Source organism: Moschus berezovskii, chromosome 24 (genome assembly GCF_049115385.1).
Source record: "Moschus berezovskii isolate FMDL1 chromosome 24, NW_MosBer_1.0, whole genome shotgun sequence".
NCBI lineage: Eukaryota > Metazoa > Chordata > Mammalia > Artiodactyla > Moschidae > Moschus > Moschus berezovskii.
Genome location: NC_142483.1, coordinates 57664362 through 57686080, shown reverse-complemented (window position 1 = coordinate 57686080; position 21719 = coordinate 57664362). Strand labels below are relative to the sequence as shown.

The 21719-nt window shown below is 40.2% G+C and overlaps 1 protein-coding gene across 7 annotated transcripts in view; it reads left to right on the top strand.

Annotated features, from left to right (window-relative positions):
• The window catches only part of RBMS3 (RNA binding motif single stranded interacting protein 3), an 841063-nt gene that overhangs the window by 246143 nt on the left and 573201 nt on the right, over positions 1-21719 (top strand). The window lies entirely within an intron of this gene.

Here is a 21719-nt window from a genome sequence, read left to right as displayed (position 1 = left end):
TTAGATACAGGTCATTCTAAACATTGCCCCTGTTTCTCATACAAATGCAGTGTATACAAATTTTCAGGACATTTAAACGCTGCAGGTATATCCTAACTTAATTGGAGAATGGTCAGATTCAATTCATCATTTAAAGAAAAAGCGACATTCCTTTTCTCCTATAAACTCACAAATGCCCTCGGAATTTAGTTACTACAAGACAAAAAGTGGTAAGACAACATTTCTATCGTCTAATAGTTCAATTTCTAGTTGAAAATGAAAACCAAGAAAACCAAGAAACTAATCTTAATATATGTGTTAGGACCTGTAAGCCTAATACATGTGAGAGTATGGCAGAGATGGCTACATACAGGAATCCACAAAATACGGTGAGAGGAGAGTATGAGGATTCCCTTCTGGAGAATGAAATTTGAAAAGGCAGAATGAATGGGCATGGAAAGGTTGATGTTCAGGAGGAAGAATTTCAGAATGTAATTGAGAAGACTCACATACCAGAAATAGAAAAATGCCCCAGTAAGTGTATCATTAGAAGGAAGGAACGGGTCAGGATTTTGGAGGCATTTTTAGAGTTATCCTGAATGTTTTTTTTTTTAACTTATTTATTTTTTATTGGAGAATAATTATTTTACAATATTATATTGGTTGGTTTTGCCATACATTGACATGAATCCACCCCGTGTGTACATGAGTTTCCCTTCCTGAGCCCCCCTCCCACCTCCCTCCTCCCTTTATCCTCCCTCTGGGTCATCCCCAAACACCAGCCCCGAGCATCCTGTAACATGCATCGACCCTGAACTGGCGATTCGTTTCACATATGACAACATACATGTTTCAATGCCATTCTCCCAAATCATCCCACCCTCACCCTCTCCCACAGAGTCCCAAAGACTATTCTATACATCTGTGTCTCTTTTGCTTTCTCGTATACAGGGTTATAATTTACATCTTTCTAAATTCCATATATATGCGTTAGTATACTGTATTGGTGTTTTTCTTTCTGGCTTACTTAACTCTGTATAATAGGCTCCAGTTTCATCCACCTCATTAGAACTGGTTCAAATGCATTCTTTTTAATGGCTGAATAATACTCCATTGTGTATATGTACCAAAGCTTTCTTATCCATTCGTCTGCAGATGCACATCTAGGTTGCTTCCATGTCCTGGCTATTATAAACTGTGCTGCAATGAACATTGGAGTACACGTGTCTCTTTCAATTCTGGTTTCCTCAGTGTGTATGCCCAGGAGTGCGATTGCTGGATCATATGGCAGTTCTATTTCCAGGTTTTTGAGGAATCTCCACACTGTTCTCCATAGTGGCTGTACTAGTTTGCATTCCCACCAACAGTGTAAAAGGGTTCCCTTCTCTCCACACCCTTTCCAGCATTTATTGCATGTACACTTTTGGATAGCAGCCATTCTGACTGGTGTGAAATGGTATCTCATTGTGGTTTTGATTTGCATTTCTCTGATTATGAGGGATGTTGAGCATTTTTTCATGTGTTTGTTAGCCATCTCCATGTCTTCCTTGGAGAAATGTCTGTTTAGTTCTTTGGCCCATTTTTTAATTGGGTCATTTATTTTTCTGGAATTGAGCTGCAGGAGCTGCTTGTATGTTTTGGAGATTAATTCTTTATCAGTTGCTACATTTGCTATTATTTTCCCCCATTCTGAAGGCTGTCTTTTCACCTTACTTATAGTTTCCTTTGCTGTGCAGAAGCTTTTGATTTTAATTAGGTCCCATTTGTTTATTTTTGCTTTTATTTCCAATATTCTGGGAGGTGGGTCTTGGAGGATCCTGCTGTGATTTATGTGGGGGAGTGTTTCGCCTATGTTCTCCTCTAGGAGTTTTATAGTTTCTGGTCTTACATTTAGCTCTCTAATCCATTTTGAGTTTATTTTGGTGTATGGTGTTAGGAAGTGTTCTAGTTTCATTCTTTTACAAGTGGCTGACCAGTTTTCCCAGCACCACTTGTTAAAGAGACTGTCTTTTCTCCATTTTATATTCTTGCCTCCTTTGTCAAAGATAAGGTGTCCATAGGTGCGTGGATTTATCTCTGGGCTTTCTATTTTGTTCCATTGATCTATATTTCTGTCTTTATGCCAGTACCATACTGTCTTAATGACTGTGGCTTTGCAGTAGAGCCTGAAGTCCGGCAGGTTGATTCCCCCAGTTCCATTCTTCTTCTTCAAGATTGCTTTGGCTATTCGAGGTTTTTTGTATTTCCATACAAATTGTGAGATTATTTGTTCTAGTTCTGTGAAAAATATCGTTGGTAGCTTGATAGGGATTGCATTGAATGTATAAATTACTTTGGGTAGTATACTCATTTTTACAATATTCTTCCAATCCACAAACACGGTATGTTTCTCTATCTATTAGTGTCCTCTTTGATTACTTTCACTAGTGTTTTATAGTTTTCTATGTACAAGTCTTTTGTTTCCTTAGGTAGATATATTCCTAAGTATTTAATTCTTTTCGTTGCAACAGTGAATGATATAGTTTCCTTAATTTCTCTTTCTATTTTCTCATTATTAGTGTATAGGAATGCAAGGGATTTCTGTGTGTTGATTTTATATCCTGCAACTTTTCTGTAATAATTGTTTAGCTCTAGTAGTTTTCTGATAGAGTCTTTAGGGTTTTCTGTGTAGAGGATCATGTCATCAGCGAACAGTGAAAGTTTTACTTCTTATTTTCCAACTTGTATTCCTTTTATGTCTTTTTCTGCTCTGATTGTTGTAGCCAAAACTTCCAGAACTATGTTGAATAGTAGTGGTGAGAGTGGGCACCCTTGTCTTGTTCCTGACTTTAGGGGAAATGCTTTCAGTTTTTTACCATTGAGGATAATGTTTGCTGTGGGTTTGTCATATATAGCTTTTATTATGTTGAGGTATGTCCCTTCTATTCCCACTTTCTGGAGGGTTTTTATCATAAATGGATGTTGAATTTTGTCGAAGGCTTTCTCTGCATCTAATGATTTGTGGATATTGAAGAATCCTTGCATTCCTGGGATAAAGCCCACTTGGTCATGATGTATGATCTTCTTAATGTGTTGTTGGATTCTGATTGCTAGAATTTTGTTAAGGATTTTTGCATCTATGTTCATCAGTGATATTGGCCTGTAGTCTTTTTTTGTGGGATCTTTACCAGGTTTCGGGATTAGGGTGATGGTAGCCTCATAGAATGAGTTTGGAAGTTTCCCTTCCTCAGCAATTTTCTGGAAGAGTTTGAGTAGAATAGGTGTTAGCTCTTCTCTAAATTTTTGGTAGAATTCAGCTGTGAAGCCGTCTGGACCTGGGATTTGTTTGCTGGAAGATTTCTGATTACTTCCTCTAGTTCCGTGCTTGTGATGAGTCTGTTCAGATTTTCTATTTCTTCCTGGTTCAGTTTTGGAAAGTTGTACTTTTCTAAGAATTTGTCCATTTCTTTCAGGTTATTCATTTTATTGCCATATAATTGCTGATAGTATTCTCTAATAATCCTTTGTATTTCTGTGTTATCGGTTGTGATCTCTCCATTTTCATTTCTAATTTTATTGATTTGGTTCTTCTCCCTTTGTTTCTTGATAAGTCTGGCTAGTGGTTTTTCAATTTTCTTTACCTTTTCAAAGAACCAGCTTTTGGCTTTGTTGATTTTTGCTATGGTCTCTTTTGTTTCGTTTGCATTTATCTCTGCCCTAATTTTTACAATTTCTTTCCTTCTACTGACCCTGGGGTTCTTCATTTCCTCCTTTTCTAGTTGCTTTAGATGTAGAGTTAGGTTATTTAGTTGACTTTTTTCTTGTTTCTTGAGGTGTGCCTGTATTGCTATGAACTTGCCCCTTAGCACTGCTTTTAGAGTGTCCCAGAGGTTTTGGGTTGCTGTGTTTTCATTTTCATTCATTTCTATGCATATTTTGATTTCTCTTTTGATTTCTTCTATGAATTGTTCATTATTCAGCAGCGTGTTGTTCAGCCTCCATATGTTGGCATTTTTAATAGTTTTTCTACCGTAATTGAGATCTAATCTTACTGCATTATGGTCAGAAAAGATGCTTGGAATGATTTCAATTTTTTTTAAATTTACCAAGGCTACATTTATGGCCCAGGATATGATCTATCCTGGAAAAGTTTCCGTGTGCACTTGAGAAAAAGGTGAAATTCATTGTTTTGGGGTGAAATGTCCTATAGATATCTATTAGGTCTAACTGGTCTATTGTATCATTTAAAGTTTGTGTTTCCTTGTTAATTTTCTGTTTAGTTGATCTATCCATAGATGTAAGTGGGGTATTAAAATCTCCTACTATTATTGCATTGTTGTTAATTTCACATTTCATACTTGTTAGTAATTGTCTTACATATTGCAGTGCTCCTATGTTGGGTGCATAAATATTTATAATTGTTATATCTTCTTAGATTGGTCCTTTGATCATTATGTAGTTTCCTTCTTTGTCTGTTTTCACAGCCTTTGTTTTAAAGTCTATTTTATCTGATATGAGTATTGCTACTCCTGCTTTCTTTGGTCTCTATTTGCATGGAATACCTTTTTCCAGCCCTTCACTTTCAGTCTGTATGTGTCCCTCGTTTTGAGATGGGTCTCTTGTAGACGACATATATGGGGTTCTTGTTTTTGTATCCATTCAGCCAGCCTCTGTCTTTTGGTTGGGGCATTCCACCCATTTACGTTTAAGGAAATTATTGATAAGTATGATCCCATAGCCATTTTATTTATTGCTTTGGGTTCAAGTTTATACACCCTTTCTGTGTTTCCTGTCTAGCGAAGATCCTTTAGCATTTGTTGGAGAGCTGGTTTGGTGATGCTGAATTCTCTCAGCTTTTGCTTGTCTGTAAATCTTTTGATTTCTCCTTCGTATTTGAATGAGATCCTTGCTGGATACAGTCATCTAGGCCGTAGGTTATTTTCTTTGATCACTTTAAGTATGTTTTGCCATTCCCTCCTGACCTGAAGAGTTTCTGTTGAAAGATCAGCTGTTATCCTTATGGGAATCCCCTTGTGTGTTATTTGCTTCTTTTCCCTTGCTGCTTTTAATATTTGTTCTTTGTGTTTGATCTTTGTTAATTTGATTAATATGTGTCTTGGAGTACTTTGCCTTGGGTTTATCCTGTTGGGGACACTCTGGGTTTCTTGGACTTGGGTGATTATTTCTTTCCCCATTTTAGGGAAGTTTTCAACTATTATCTCCTCAAGTATTCTCTCATGGTCTTTCTTTTTGTCTTCTTTTTCTGGGATTCCTATGATTCGAATGTTGGAGCATTTGACATTGTCCCAGAGGTCTCTAATATTGTCCTCATTTCTTTTAATTTGTTTTTCTTTTTTCCTCTCTGTTTCATTTATTTCTACAATTCTATCTTCTAGCTCGCTTATCCTGTCTTCTGCCTCTGTTATTCTACTGTTTGTTCCCTCCAGAGTGTTTCTGATCTCATCTATTGCATTATTCATTGTATATTGACTCTTTTTTATTTCCTCTAAGTCCTTATTTTTTTGCAAAAGTAGGAAGTCAAGAAACACCTGGAGTAACAGGCAAATTTGGCCTCGGAGCACAGAATGAAGCAGGGCAAAGGCTAATAGAGTTTTGCCAAGAGAACGCACTGGTCATAGCAAACACCCACTTCCAACAACACAAGAGAAGACTCTACACATGGACATCACCAGATGGTCAACACCGAAATCAGATTGATTATATTCTTTGCAGCCAGCGATGGAGAAGCTCTATACAGTTAGCAAAAACAAGACCAGGAACTGACTGTGGCTCAGATCATGAACTCCTTATTGCCAAATTCAGACTTAAATAGACGAAAGGAGGGAAAACCACTAGACCATTCAGATATGACCTAAATCAAATCCCTTATGATTATACAGTGGAAGTGAGAAATAGATTTAAGGGACTAGATCTGATAGATAGCGTGCCTGATGAACTCTGGACGGAGGTTCGTGACATTGTACAGGAGACAGGGACCAAGATCATCCCAATGGAAAAGAAATGCAAAAAAGCAAAATGGCTGTCTGAGGAGGCCTTACAAATAGCTGTGAAACGAAGAGACATGAAAAGCAAAGAAGAAAAGGAAAGATATAAGCATCTGAATGTAGAGTTCCAAAGAATAGTAAGGAGAGATAAGAAAGCCTTCCTCAGCGATCAATGCAAAGAAATAGAAGAAAACAACAGAATAGGAAAAACAAGAGATCTCTTCAAGAAAATTAGAGATTCCAAGGGAACATTTCATGCAAATATGGGCTCGATAAAGGACAGAAATGGTATGGACCTAACAGAAGCAGAAGATATTAAGAAGAGGTGGCAAGAATACACAGAAGAACTGTACAAAAAAGATCTTCACGACCAAGATAGTCACGATAATGTGATCACTGACCTAGAGCCAGACATCTTGGAATGTGAAGTCAAGTGGGCCTTAGAAAGCATCACTATGAACAAAGCTAGTGGAGGTCATGGAAGTCCAGTTGAGCTATTTCAAATTTTGAAAGATGATGCTGTGAAAGTGCTGCACTCAATATGCCAACAAATTTGGAATACTCAGCAGTGGCCGCAGGACTGGAAAAGGTCAGTCTTCATTCCAATCCCAAAGAAAGGCAATGCCAAAGAATGCTCAAACTACTGCACAATTGTACTCATCTCACACGCTAGTAAAGTCATGCTCAAAATTCTCCATTCCAGGCTTCAGTAATATGTGAACCGTGAACTCCCAGATGATCAAGCAGGTTTTAGAAAAGGCAGAGGCACCAGAGATCAAATTGCCAACATCCGCTGGATCATGGAGAAAGCAAGAGTTCCAGAAAAACATCTATTTCCACTTCATTGACTATGCCAAAGCCTTTGACTGTGTGGATCACAATAAACTGTGGAAAATTCTGAAAGAGATGGGAATACCAGACCACCTGACCTGCCTCTTGAGAAACCTGTATGCAGGTCAGGAAGAAATGGTCAGAACTGTACATGGAACAACAGACTGGTTCCAAATAGGAAAAGGAGTATGTTAAGGCTGTATATTGTCACCTTGCTTATTTAACTTATATGCAGAGTACATCATGAGGAACACTGGGCTGGAAGAAGCACAAGCTGGAATCAAGATTGCCGGGAGAAATATCAATAACCTCAGATATTCAGATGACACTACCCTTATGTCAGAAAGTGAAGAGGAACCCAAAAGCCTCTTGATGAAAGTGAAAGAGGAGAGTGAAAAGGTTGGCTTGAAGCTCAACATTCAGAAAACAAAGATCATGGCATCTGGTCCCATCACTTCATGGGAAATAGATGGAAAAACAGTGGAAAGAGTGTCAGACTTTATTTTTTTGGGCTCCAAAATCACTGCAGATGCTGATTGCAGCCAGGAAATTAAAAGAAGCTTACTCCTTGGAAGGAAAGTCATGACCAACCTTGACAGTATATTAAAAAGCAGAGACATTACTTTGCCAACAAAGGTCCATCTAGTCAAGGCTATGGTTTTTCCAGTGGTCATGTATGGATGTGAGTGCTGGACTGTGAAGAAAGCTGATTGCTGAAGAATTGATGCTTTTGAACTGTGGTGTTGGAGAAGACTCTTGAGATTCCCTTGGACTGCAAGGAGATCCAACCAGCCCATTCTAAAGGAGATCAATCCTGGGTGTTCATTGGAAGGTTTGAATCTAAAGCTGATACTACAGTACTTTGGCCACCTCATGCGATGAGTTGACTCACTGGGAAAGACTCTCATGCTGGGAAAGGTTGGGGGTGGGAGGAGACGGGGACGACAGAGAATGAGATGGCTGGATGGCATCACCGACTCTGTGGACATGAGTTTGAGTGAACTCCGGGAGTTGGTGATGGACAGGGAGGCCTGGCATGCTGTGATACATGGGGTCGCAGAGAGTCGGACACGACTGAGCGACTGAACTGAACTGAACTGAACTGAAGTCCTTATTAAACATTTCTTCCATCTTCTCAATTCTTTTCTCCAGGTTTTTTATCTGTAAGTCCATTTTGCTTTCAAGATTTTGAATCATTTTCACCACCAAAATTCGAAATTCTTTATCATGTAGATTCCCTATATCTTCCTCTTTAGTTTGTGTTGGTGGGCATTTATCTTATTCCTTTACTTGCTGGGTATTTTCTGCCTCTTCATCTTGCTTATATTGCTTTGCTTGGGGTGGCCTTTCCCTCTTGTGGCAGTTTGTGGAGTTTTCTTTATTATGTAGTTTCCTTGCTGTGAAGCACCCCCGCTGCTAATGGCGTATGCAGGTGTCTGCGCTGCTTCTCCGCTGGGAGTTACCATTTGGCGGGTAATCTGTGGGTTTTAAAAAAATCTTAAAAAAAAAAGAGGGTTATGTGGCTCTCTGAGTTTCCAAGGCTCACCACAGATTCACCAGTGAGAGTGATTCCTGGTGTTTGAAAACTTCTCTCTTTTTAAAGCCTCCCTTCCCAGGATGGAGTTCCGTCCTTACTGCTTTTGTCTCTCTTTTAATCTTTTATGTTTTTTCCTAGCTCCTTTCGAAGACAATGGGCTGGTTTTCTGGGTGCCTGATGTCCTCTGCCAGCATTCAGAAGTTGTTTTGTGGACTTTACTCTGCGTTCAAATGTTCTTTTGATGAATTTGTGGGGGAGAGAGTGGTCTCTCAGTCCTATTCCTCCGCCATCTTTTTCCTTCTCCTGTAAAGGCCTTACATGACTGCTGCTGCCTGGCCATTCCCTATCCTGAATGTTTTGAACTTAATTATCTACATAACTGTTGCTTTTTTTTTTTTTTTTGAGCAGAAACGATATGATTTTATCTTGAGTTCTAGTTATTTTGCCAAAGCGAGTGAAACTGAGTTACACAGGGAGGAAACGGGAGGCAGAGAGAAAACAATGCAGATTTGAAATACATAGATGCCCAGGAAAATGAAGAAGGCCCTCCAGGCACTGGTATAGAAATGGAAAGGGAGATACCATGAGGTTTCAAGGGTTTATTCAGTTCAGTTCAGTTCAGTTCAGTCGCTCAGTCATGTTCGACTATTTGCGACCCCATGAATCACAGCACGCCAGGCCTGCCTGTCCATCACCAACTCCCGGAGTTCACTCAAACTCATGTCCATCGAGTCGGTGATGCCATCCAGCCATCTCATTCTCTGTTGTCCCCTTCTCCTCCCGCCCCCAATCCTTCCCAGCATCAGACTCTTTTCCAGTGAGTCAACTCGTTGCATGAGGTGGCCAAAGTATTGCAGTTTCAGCTTTAGCATCAGTCCTTCCAATGAACACCCAGGATTGTTCTCATTTAGAATGGACTGGTTGGATCTCCTTGTAGTCTAAGGGACTCTCAAGAGTCTTCTCCAGCACCACAGTTCAAAAGCATCAATTCTTTGGCGATCAGCTTTCTTCACAGTCCAGCTCTCACATCCATACATGACCACAGGATAAACCATAGCCTTGACTAAACAGACCTTTGTTGGCAAAGTAATGTCTCTGCTGTCCCTCCAGGCACTGGTAGAGAAATGAAAAGGGAAGTACCATGAGGTTTCAAGGGTAGAATTAGATATTTTCTATGAAGGTGGAAGGACATGGGCAATGAAATTCACATACTGAACTGTTGTGACTGGGGAGGAGGGCTGTGTCAAGGACTGAGGCAGGAAGTCCAGAAGGATTATGAGTGAGTCTTGGGGAGAAGTGCTGAGGTTATGTAGCAGGTGCCCTGATCTAGAGGTCCTGGGGTAGCATCCCTGAGGGAGAGGTCAAGGCAGAGCTACAAGGAAGCTCAGAGTTGCTATGCTTACCATAACCAAGGGAGTATGTAATGACACCAAAGGATCCTTGTAGGGGAGGGGATGGAGTGGGGGGCATGATGTAGGCAGCCAAAAACTGAACCTTGGATGATGTATATGTACAGAGTTGGGCCACGACTGTGCGTAACTCTTAACTCTCATCCTGTGGGAAGCTTGTGTGTGTGAGAAGCATTAGACTGCTAATTACATTGCTTCCAGACATGCCTGACTGAATGATTCCCAAATTCTTTGGGGTAAAAATATTTATCGGAACAGGCTCCCCTGGTGGTTCAACAGTAAAGAAGTCATCTGCAGTGCAGGAGCCACAGGAGACATGGGTTCGATCCCTCGGTCAGGAAGATCCCCTGGAGGAGGGCATGGCAACCCACTCCAGTATTCCTACCTGGAGAATCCCACGGACAGAGGAGCCTGGCAAACTGCAGTCCATGGGGTCGCAAAAGAGGTGGACACTACTGAAGCAACTTAGCACACACACACTCGTCTACAGGAACAATCAGAGAACACTGAGGCACCCACCTCAGGTGGGTTTGATTGAGCCCCTCTCAGAAAGGCAGATGCTTCACAGACAAGTGAGTCCTGCAAGCCACAGTGGATCCCATGACATGTCTGATTCATGGAGTGGTCTATATGAGGGGACCCTCCACTAGGCAAAGGTTTGCTCAAGAGTACAGGCATCTCCTATCAGTGTACAATACTGGGGATAACAAAAGCATTGATTGCTAACCTGGAAAAACTGTATTCTTGTACTGTAATAACAAGTTTGAAGAGGAAGAAGATGTAGCTGAAATGGATTGTCAGAGTTTCCACACGCAGTTATATCTTAATTGTGGAATTCTTGATCTGGACAAATGCTGTGGGTGTCCTTTTCTGAACCCCTGAGACTCCTATCCACATTATCCTCTAACTGCTTATTTAATTGCCTGACCTTAAGTTAATGAAGACAGGACCTGTGTATTCTAGAAAACATTATCTTCAGAGCAAGGAATTGCAGGGGAATCTGTCATTGTCTATTGGAAATACTTGAAAAAAATATTAGAACATGTCTCTGTTTTAAAGTCAACTTTCTGTGTGTGTTTTATAATGTACATATCAGTATAATTTTGCAAATTCTTGTTTTAAACACATAAATATATAAATATTGAGTTTACTATTCCATGATATTTTTATTCATAAACATATGGATATAAAAAGTAGTTTTGCAGAGTACTTGTCTCAAACATAAGAAGCACTGATAAATTTGAAAAGGGGAAGAAAGGAGAGGAGAAAGGAAGGAACCACCTGGGGCCATCCCTGGAGGAAGGGTAGGCAAGGATGATTTCATGAGAGGTAGATCCTTTGTCTTGAGGCTCATGTGAAAAAGTTGGGGTCATCATGTAGTCTAAGACTCCAGGGGCCTTTTCTGGCCTCAGTGTTTTGAGCCTGTGGATGGCAGTGATAGCCAAAACTCAACTTTCACCAAGCACATGGTGGGGGCAGGGGTAGCCTAAAACTAAACCTTCGTTACAGAGAGGTACTACTGCCACTTCCCTGTTGGGGGAAAAATACTACTTTAATGATATTTTTGAGTCATGTTTAGAGTAATTTGTTTTTCAGAAATATGGCCCCTAAAATAGTTACAGATAGAAACTCCTTAAAATTGGAAGTGAGAGTGCACTTGCATTTATGGAAAATGGTTTATATTTGTTGATGTGTGCAAGCAAGTTGCTGAAGTTGGAAGGAAGGTCACTGTGATATGTAAGGAGTTGATGGGACCGGACCCCAGAGCAGCACTGAAGTATTGATTTAAATAGCCAAGAATTGGAGCTGGTGTAATGTTGGAAAAATGGACCGATCCTAAAAGTATTTGTGGGGAAATAGTAGGAAAGATACCAAGAGTCTGAAGACCATTGGTAACATGAAGGTGTGTTGGTTATAAGCTGTTGTGATGTGAGATTCCAGTTGGAGATTTGAGGTAGGAGGGAAGCCATTCAGAGTTAGGAGCAACAAGGGCTCCCTGCTTATACATCCAATAAGAGAAGGGGTGGTAGGGGGAAAACACATTTGGGAGGGCTACGGAGGCCTTGTGTCCCCAGGATGAATTAGTTAATGATTGGAAAGATACAAATCAAAGCAATTTGCAGTGATAGTTCACATCCACTCACGTTACAGACATAACTTGCAGGCCCTCCAGTGCTGGGTGCTGAGAAACTGACTCACCTCTTCTTTATTTATTGTGCTCAGTCATGCAGTCATGTTTGACTCTTCACTACACTGTGGACTGTAGCCCACCAGGCTCCTCTGTCCAAGGGGTTTTTCAGGCAACAGTATCGGAGTGGGTTGCTGCTGCTGCTGTTAAGTCACTTCAGTCATGTCCGACTCTGTGTGACCCCATAGACAGCAGCCCATCAGGCTCCCCCATCCCTGGGATTCTCCAGGCAAGAACACCGGAATGCGTTGCCATTTCCTTCTCCAATGTGTGAAAGCGAAAAGGGAAAGTGAAGTCACTCAGTCATGTCTGACTCGTAGCGACCCCATGGACTGCAGCCTACCAGGCTCCTCCGTCCGTGGGATTTTCTAGGCAAGAGTACTGGAGTGGGTTAGGACCATGCTAATTTGGTAGCATCTTTTAAAAACTCAATATGAAAGAGCAATCAGAGATGTACTGTGATGTCAGTGATTCTAGTGAGACGTCCCAAATATTGTATTCAGACATATTTTTAAAGATGTTTTATATGCTGATGCTTAGCACCCCTTTATTCCCTCTATGAGAGCAAATATGGGCATCTACTACTGTTCTATGGCCATTGTTGAGAGGACTAAACTATGGTACACCATGGGATTGTTTATTAGAGGAAGTTAAATGACTATGGAAGAATGTGAAATCATGTGTATGGTAAATATGGGGCTATGGAATATTTGCTTACGGTTAGGCTTCCCCAGTGGCTCAGCAGTAAAGAATCCATCTGCAATGCAGGAGATGCAGGAGATGTAGGTTCAGTCCCTGGGTTGGGAGGACACCCTGGAGGAGGGCATGGCAACCCACTCGAGTATTCTTGCCAGGAAAATCCCATTGACAAAGAACCCTGGTGGGCTACAGCCCACAGGGTTGTTTGCAAAGAATCAGATGTGACTGAGCACGGCATGGCACATTGCTCATGGTTACGTCCGGGGTAGGGCCAGAATGCCTGGTGTGAACACTGCCCACTTTGTAGCCTTGTGACCTGTGGTCAGTCTTTCAACTCTGCTACGTGCCTCAGTTCCCCCGTCTATAAAACAATAACAATAATAGGGCCTGCCTTGATAATCAAATGGGCTTTCCTTGTGACTCAACTGGTAAAGAGTCCGCCTGCAATGCAGGAGACTTGGGTTCAATCCCTGGGTTGGGAAGATCCCCTGGAGGAGGGAAAGGCTACTCACTCCAGTATTCTGGTCTGGAGAATTCCATATAGGGTCACAAAGAGTTGGACGTGACCAAGCAACTTCCACTTTTCACTTTGATAATCAAGTGAGTTAATACATGCATAATGTTCAACAATACATCATATTGACTGTTTCCATAAAACACTGTGAATATTAAGCAAAAAAAAGCTTGTATTAAGGTGATAAATTATTATTAACTTTACACTTCTCCAAATGTGTTTGTCTTTTCAGACAAAAACAAAAATAAACAAAAAGCTAAGCAAAGACAGCTCTTGGAAAAATTTAAGTGGTTTCAATTATATTTCCAATATTGTGACTCTTTCTGTGATTTCTGAGTAGCACATAACTATGCTTGTTTTTTTTTGCAAAATAACATTAGCTGAGAATAACTGAATACAGAGAGGATGTTACTTACTCTCTGCTTCTTTAGTGAGAAGGTCAAAGGGAATTCTTCTTGACCATTGCTTTCTTAAGGAAAGAAATCGAAAGGTGTCTGAGGTGACTTTTTAATTTAGTTAATTATTGTTATTGTTTTTACTTTTGACTCTGATGGGTGTTCATTGCAGTGTGCAGGCGTTCTCCAGTTGCAGTGCCAGTTGGCTTTTCCTGTTGAGGCTGCAGACTCAGCATTTGCTCTGTGGCATTGGGATCTTAGTTCCCTGACCAGGGCTTGAACCTGTGTCCTCTGCACTGCAAGGCAGATTCTTAGCCACTGGACCACCAGGGAAGCTCAGAGGTGGCTTTTTTAAACAAATCACTAAGGGCCTTGAGCCTGTCATTAGAAAATTAAAATTGGATTTGGTCTTCTTGGAGACATTTGCTTTTGAATCATTTGCAGTGTGGCCTCCCAACTCAGGCTATGCAATCAAAACCAAGTATTATGAAGACAGGATTTATTGATTTTGTTTTTAAAGATATGATATGAATTCAGTTTTTCATGAGCTGATGAAAGCAAGGTATGAGATGGTGCATGCACTAGTCTCCTTAGAGGTGAAAAGAAAAGGCATCAAAATTAATTTTGAGATATTAAACCAATTTTAGATACTTCCTGTATCTTAGCATCCGAAAGAAAGGTTGTTGTTCCCTTCCATACTGCGTCACCCCCAACCCCAGTTCCTCTAAGTCTGTAAGGTAGGCAGGCCCAGATAAACACACACTGTATTCTGGAAGGGGTCTCGGGGAACTCTTTCAACATAACCTCTCATTTTCAGGATTGTTCTTTCTTGTTCTTTCTTGGGTGGTGGCTGCGGCAGCTTTCATTCTGTATAATATGGCAGCATAAAACAAAACAGTCACCAGCAGGCCCAAATGACCAGAAATTGATGAACAAAGCAGGCCGCAGCTCCAGATGGAGCGTAATGAAAAACAGACCACAGTTCATTCAGCCACTCAAACACCAGGACCCAATAAGAGCTATTGTACAAGTCACAGAGATTTGCATGGCTTTGTTTTTGTTTTTTCGTTTTTCCCCATGTGTTTTCCTCCCAGGTCCAGTGTATTTGCTAATTTAAAAAAGTCAAGGGAAATGAAACGAAAGAAGCCATTGAAAACAAGGTATAAATCTTCCATGAATTGACTTGTCTCTGCCTTTTCCTGCTTTTTAAGTTTGGCTTCCTCTATACCACCCCCCACCCCTGCCAGCCATTTTTTTCCTGACAGGCTATGTGTTTAGAGCAGAGGGAATGAGTAATGGATATTCCATAGAAAGTTTCCATGCTTAATAGCCAAAGGATATAAGAGCCGTGAGAGTGTGCCAAGCATACCGACTTCTAAGAGCTTGAAATACTCCCTTCTTGTCTTTGTTGTCACAGGCTGGTTGAATTATATTTATGGAAGATTTTGTTGCCTTTACCATTTCATTGGACCCTTAAAATCAAAGTTGAAGACAATAATCCAAAAGTTCTGAAATCATCCATGAAGTTTATTCATTCTTTATTAAATGAAACCATAAATTGTTATTCTTCTCTAAAAGAAATAATTCTGCATACTCGATTCATTTGTACAGAGAGGGATATAACCCACCTAGATTGTTTCTGGGAGGGGTGTGAATAAATCCATTTAGCAGTTATAGATTCATAACTGCGTTACCTGCTTTTTAAAAGTATTTCTGGGGACTTCACTGGCAGTCCAGTGGTTGAGACTTCATCCTCCAATGCAGGGGGTGTGGGTTCAATTCCTGGTCAAGGTGCTAAGATCCCCCATACCTAATGGCCAAAAAGCCAAAACATAAAACAAACAATATTGTAACAAATTCAATAAAGGCTTAAAAAATGACCCACATAGAAAAATCTTTAAATGAAAAAAATTTTTTTAAAGTATATAAAAGTATTTCTGGGTAACTAAGTAGGAGGCGGTGTACATGAACAAAGTTGGCATTAATCCATTTTATTTATTATTTAATTTTCTCTCTTACTTACTGACGGGGAGTATTTATATAGCAAGTGGGGAAAGTGTAGGAGATTTGTATTACACCCCATGAACCTAGATAGGGGAATAGATGCTCTATTTTGTCATATTTTTATGTAGCCTTGGTCTCAGGTAGCCTCAGCCTGCTTGTAATGGGTTTTTGGTTCCCAGCCAGAGAGTCAGTCCAGGTCATGGCTATGAGAGTGCTGAATCCTAGCCACTAGACCAGTGGTCAGTGACAAGGCCCTGACTCTTTGACTTTGCGGGAAAGAATTCCCACAAAGATAGAAAGTAGTGAAGCAAATATTTATTAGACAGAAAACAAACAAACATGAGTATGGTACCTGTGGATAGACACACATGTCTATCCAGTCTCCATGGGCAGACTCAGAAGGTTTGTGCCCTTGCAGTGGTTTAAATTACTTTTATGGGGCATTTCTTCCAGTTTTCCTTTTGATTTGCCTGGTTCAAAGTCCATATGTGGTACATCCCAGGATTCTCCCATGTGTGTACACGCATCTTTTAGCCAAAATAGATACTGACACAGAGGCCTCTTAGAATCACTCCCCTTTGACTTCCAAGGAGCCTACTGTGTGTGTCATCGGGGAGGTCTCCTGATTTCCAGAAAGAGAAATATTGGTTTGGGCAGGGTCCGCCCTCCACTCTTAACTGTCCTGCCGCTCGCGTTTTGGAGCTTCTGTCCACGGGGAATGAATCTCCAGTCACTTTACTCGGGTTGGGAGCGAGCGGGCATCTGCCTCCTGCCTCAGTCTTTAGGGTATGCAGTGGCCCCCACCGAGGGACCAGTCCTAGTGAGTGACACTGACGCGCGCCTGGGAGGAATGTGTGTGTGAGTAGAACCATTTGGTTTCCAGAAAAGAGCGTAGCTACTTCAGGCTGATCCACCAGGAAACAAGTAAAGGAAGAAGCTCAACACCATGCAAAGTCTCTTTTCTAGTACCTATCATTCCCCAATTCAGTGCGAACTAAAGTAAATGCTGTGAAATTTATGAGGTCTGAGGAATTATATCTTGAGAGTCATAGGCTCCTTCCTTGGGGTGGGACCACAGTCTCTAGAGCAAGGAGCCCAGAAAGCAAATTGACTTGAAAAACACATTTATTTCATTTCCAAATATTGGGATGAGGTTACCAAAAAAAGATGAAAACACTTCTGTTTAGACAACCGCATTTCCCATTTCCCTTTGGGATATATGAAGTATGTGATTTTTTTCCCTGCACTTCTTTTGTGAATTGTACTCTCATCTAGTCCAGTATTAATTTTACATCCAGGCACAGGTGCTCAATATATAAACAGGTATTGGCTTCCTTTGGTATTGATATTGAGTTTGATTTTCATTTCAGAAAAAGTTAGTGTAGGAACTTTGGTAATTTCAGTCAGAATTTTCCTATAGGTACCTTTTTATCAATATGGGGAATTTTTATCCTGGGCTTCTTTTGAGAAAATTCCAATGTTTATCATCTTATAGCCAGACTTAAGAGACAATGCCTACTTTGAGGGTAAATGGTCACCATGTGTTGTTTCCAACTTAGCCAGACAACTGAAGCTAAAGACATTTCTCCTGTTAAAGATAATCCTTCCAGGGGACTTCCCTGGTGGTCCGGTGGTTAAGATTCCAGGCTTTCAATGCAGGGGCCATGGGTTCCATCCCTGGTCGAGGAACTAAGATCCTGTATGCCACCTTGTGACCAAAAAAGGCTGAAGATAATCATTCCAAACTTGCTAATCTCAGTTCAGTATGTTCAGTATTTTAGAGGGTCCTTTTATGAAAATGATGATGTTGTGAAGGTGCTGTGTTAACTTTGAGAAGTCTTTGAGATAAATGTAAAGCAAAATATCTACTCGTGTTCTGGGAGTCACACAAGTGCACTTTTCTTTAAGAGTCTTATAACTCTATGTTTACCCAGTATTTGCTTATAATTACCATTGATTATATATATTAGGCAAAAGAAATCTCTCCACCAACATTAATATGTAGCACTGCTGTTTTGAAGTGTAAATTTGTATTTGGTATCATTTAGTACACATTGGAGAAGGAAATGGCAACCCACTCCAGTGTTCTTGCCTGGAGAATCCCAGGGAAGGGGGAGCCTGGTGGGCTGCCGTCTGTGGGGTCACACAGAGTCGGACACGACTGAAGTGACTTAGCAGCAGCAGCAGCAGCAGTATCCTTACCTATCTCCCTATCTGTTTTGCATATGAAGAAATTATTTTATTGGAAAAATATAAATAATTTGCATGCAGTTTAAAATGGCTTAAAAATAAAATGGTAGCCTACATTGGAAAGGAATTTGAAAAATAATAGATACATATATATATAACTGAATCAGTTGGCTGAAATTAACAAAATACTGTTAATCACCTATACGCCAATATAAAATAAAAATCAGGAGTTTCCCTGGTGGTCCAGTGGATAAGACCATGCTGCCAATTCAGGGAGCCTAGGTTCGATGCCTGGTCAAGGAACCAGATCCCGTTTGCTGCAACCAAGAGTTTGCATGCTGCGATTAAAGATTCTGTGTGCTGCAACTAAAACCCAGCACAGCCACATAAATAATAGAATAAATACATACACACATACATAGATAAAATAAAAATTAAGAAGTAAAATGGTAGAGTTACTTTGCTTTCAGCCATATCTGAACATGATTGTCACAAACCCACATCTTACAATTTCACAGAAATCCTTTTGTTCAGATACCCTGCTTGTCCTCCTGCTCCTGTCTTTCAGTTTCCGGCGTTTAGAGTTTGATGTCTGTTGAGAGCTATGTAAAATGCTCGTTCTTCTTACTCTGCTAGCGTGCCAATGTTCTCCTTCATAATTCACCTCCCCAGGAAGTCCTCAGTAGACTCTCCCCATTCTGTTTACACACTTTGCAAGCCCACCTCCTCCGAGCGCCATCTGTGAGCAAAGATTTTATACCCCTTTGTCACTTGGGCTTTTGTGATTAGTGGGCATCTTCATCTAGATTCTAAACTCCTCAGGCTTCTTGTGGGACTTACTTTCTACTGCCGAAGTGTGGATGAAATGGGACAGTTCAGAGTGGTCTTAGATTCCAGGGGCTTTATCTTTCTCTCTGGGAGCCTTTGATGTCACATTAATGGAAAGAATGAACTTGGTTGAGTATGTATTCCACAGGCCTGTAGAGATACTGAGGGTACCAGAGACATAACACACGCATCCCCCAGTTACTCTTTAAAGTGAAAGTGAAGTCGCTCAGTCGTGTCTGACTCTTTGCGACCCCATGGACTGTAGCCTAGCAGGCTCCTCCGTCAATAGGATTTTCCAGGCCAGAATACTGGAGTGGGTAGCCTTCCGCTTCGCCAGGGGATCTTCCCAACCCAGGGATCGAACCCAGGTCTCCTGCATTGCAGGTGGATTCTTTACCAGCTGAGCCACAAGGGAGGTTATTTATACCTATGATGAAAAAAGTATTTTCAAAATTATACAGAACCCTGTTTGTAATGTCTCTGGCAGTTCTGCAAGAAAGATTTTTCTGTGACCTTGGACTTGGATTTTTTTCTCATAGAACCATATTGTCAAGAGTGCTTACTTATCTTACATTAATGCAGTTCTGTGTACTTTTGAACTGTTCAAGGAATGTGTGTTTCATGAATTGACATGTGTTTATTGAGACTGGCATTTTTTTATTTAATTTTATTTTTTAATTAATTGAAGTGTGGTTGATTTACAATGCTGAGTTAATTTCTGCTGTATATTACAGTGACTCAGTTATACACACACACATATATATATTCTTTGTTATATTCTTTTCCATTGGAGTCTATCCTGGGATATTGAATTTAGTTCCCTGTGCTACACAGTAGGACCTGTTTGTTTATCCACGAGACTGGCTTTGTTTATAGTAAAAAGTGTAAGTACTTCAAGGACTTTTTTTCGTACTTTTTGGTGATGGCTATATGATAGCCCTCAGGATTTTTCAAGGCCTATAAACCTGATGTCTTTGAGGCAAAGTGCATTCTGTCACAGTGGCAGGTGGTGGAATTCATTTTTAGTTGGTAGGTTCTGAAAGGAGAAAAAAGGGTGCCTTTGTTCACCCTCTGTCATGATGTTCACTCTGTAGCATGGTTTTACAAGTTAAGAGGTAAAGGAAATAGCTGAAGATTCTTGCTTCCTTATCTTCCTTAGCTTTGAAACCACAGTAAAAGCATAAAGTAAAAGTGTAGCTTGTTTACGGGATGGTGAACAGTCATTGGATTTGATGCTTGCCATTGTTCTTATTGACTTCATAGGTATTCATGTCTTTCTTAAAATAGCTATTTTTCCTTTTCTTCAGTAAAGGAATGAGAACTCTGGAGTAGTAAAGAGAAAAATCCATGCACATGACTGAAAAAAGTACTGAACTATAAAAACTGAAATTGAATTTGAAGGATGAATGTATCATTTGTTATGATTCTGTAAGTGGCTGTAAGTGGGCTCACATGTCTCTTTATCCATAAAATATTGGTGATATAAGGTCTCTATTTCATAGGATCATTTTAAAAACCAGCTTGGTTTCCCCTGTGTGTTTTGAAATGGAAAACAGCAAGATTTGCATTTAATTTGTACTACTTCTCTTAGAAAATGGCAGTTTAATTGCTAGGCATCTGAATAGACCTACTGGTCATTAAGCTGACATTAGCCCTGGGTTGGAAGAAACCTGTATTCATGAAGCATCGATGGAACACCTTATCTGTGCCGCTTTTGAAGATACAGTTTCTCTCAAGAAGAAATAACAAAACGCTAAAGCTGCAGATATAACAGCTGTTCACATCCACGGGGCTTGTCCACTCTGGGAAAAGCAGGAGCTGAAACAGAAGATTTTAGAGAAGCCAGTGCTAAAAACCACACTAGGTTTTGTGCTTCAAGTTAATGTGAAAAATAACTATGTTTGAGATTGTACTAAATGCAACCAAGTGGCAAAATTCCAGGAGACACATTTGCCCACACTTTTAACCCCTTATTACTCAAAGGTGCTCATGAAATATTTTTGAGTAATAAGGGGTTAAAAACTAGAAATATCTTTAATTTCATGTATACAATATAAAAATTATGGCTAGTACTTTATTTTTCATGGAGAAGCAACTGATGAAATTAAGAATCATTTGACTATGGAAAGCTATTTGAATTTTATTTTTTAAATAGAAATTACATTATTTAAGGTGAACAGCATGGTGATGCAATATGCATGAATGCCGTGAAGTGATTACTGTAGTCAAGCTAATTAATAGAGTTGTTATTAAGTTGTTATCAAGTTACCTCATAGAGTTGTTCAGCCACTCATTTGTGTCTGACTCTTGGCGACCCCATGGACTATAGCACATCAGGATTTCCTGTCCTTCTCCATATCCTGGAGTTTGCTCAAACTCATGTCCATAGAGTTACCATTTGTGTGTGCGTGTGTGAGAGAGAGAGAGAGAGAGAGATGAGGGCACTTGAAATCCACTCTGTTAGCACATTTTCAAGATCCAGTTCTGCAGGATTAACTATTTTCATCTAGACACGGTCAGCTTACAAAGCAACAATTTTGAACCCTGAGACCATCTTCTTTCTCCTCATTCCCCACACATTTCTACTCTCTGTTTCTGTATATTTGATTTTTAAGTTCCATATGTAAGTGATATGATGCAGCATTTGTCTTTCTGGGTATGACTTATTTCATTTAGCATAACGTTCTCCACATTCATCCATGTTGTTACAAGTGGCAGGATCTCCTTTCTTAAGGTTGCTATATATATATATATATATACACACACACACAGACACACACCATATTTTCATTGTTCATCTGTTGACACTTAGGTTGTTTGCATGTCTTGGCTGTTGTGAATAATACTGCAGTTAACAAGGGGGTGCAGGTATATCTTTGAGATACTGATTTCTTTTCCTTCAGATAACTACCCAGAAGAGGCATTGCTGGGTTATTTGGTATTTTTCTTTCTAGGTTTTTGAGGAACTTCCATACTTTTTTTCCAGGATGGTGGCACCAATTTACATTCCCATTAACAGTGCGTGAGGGTTCCCTTTTGTCTACATACTTGTCAGTATTTGGTATCTTTTTTGATAATAGTTATCCTGACAGATGGAGCTTTCCACTTGACACTAGTGGCAAAAAACCCACCTGCCAAAGCAGGAGACATAAGAGACTCGG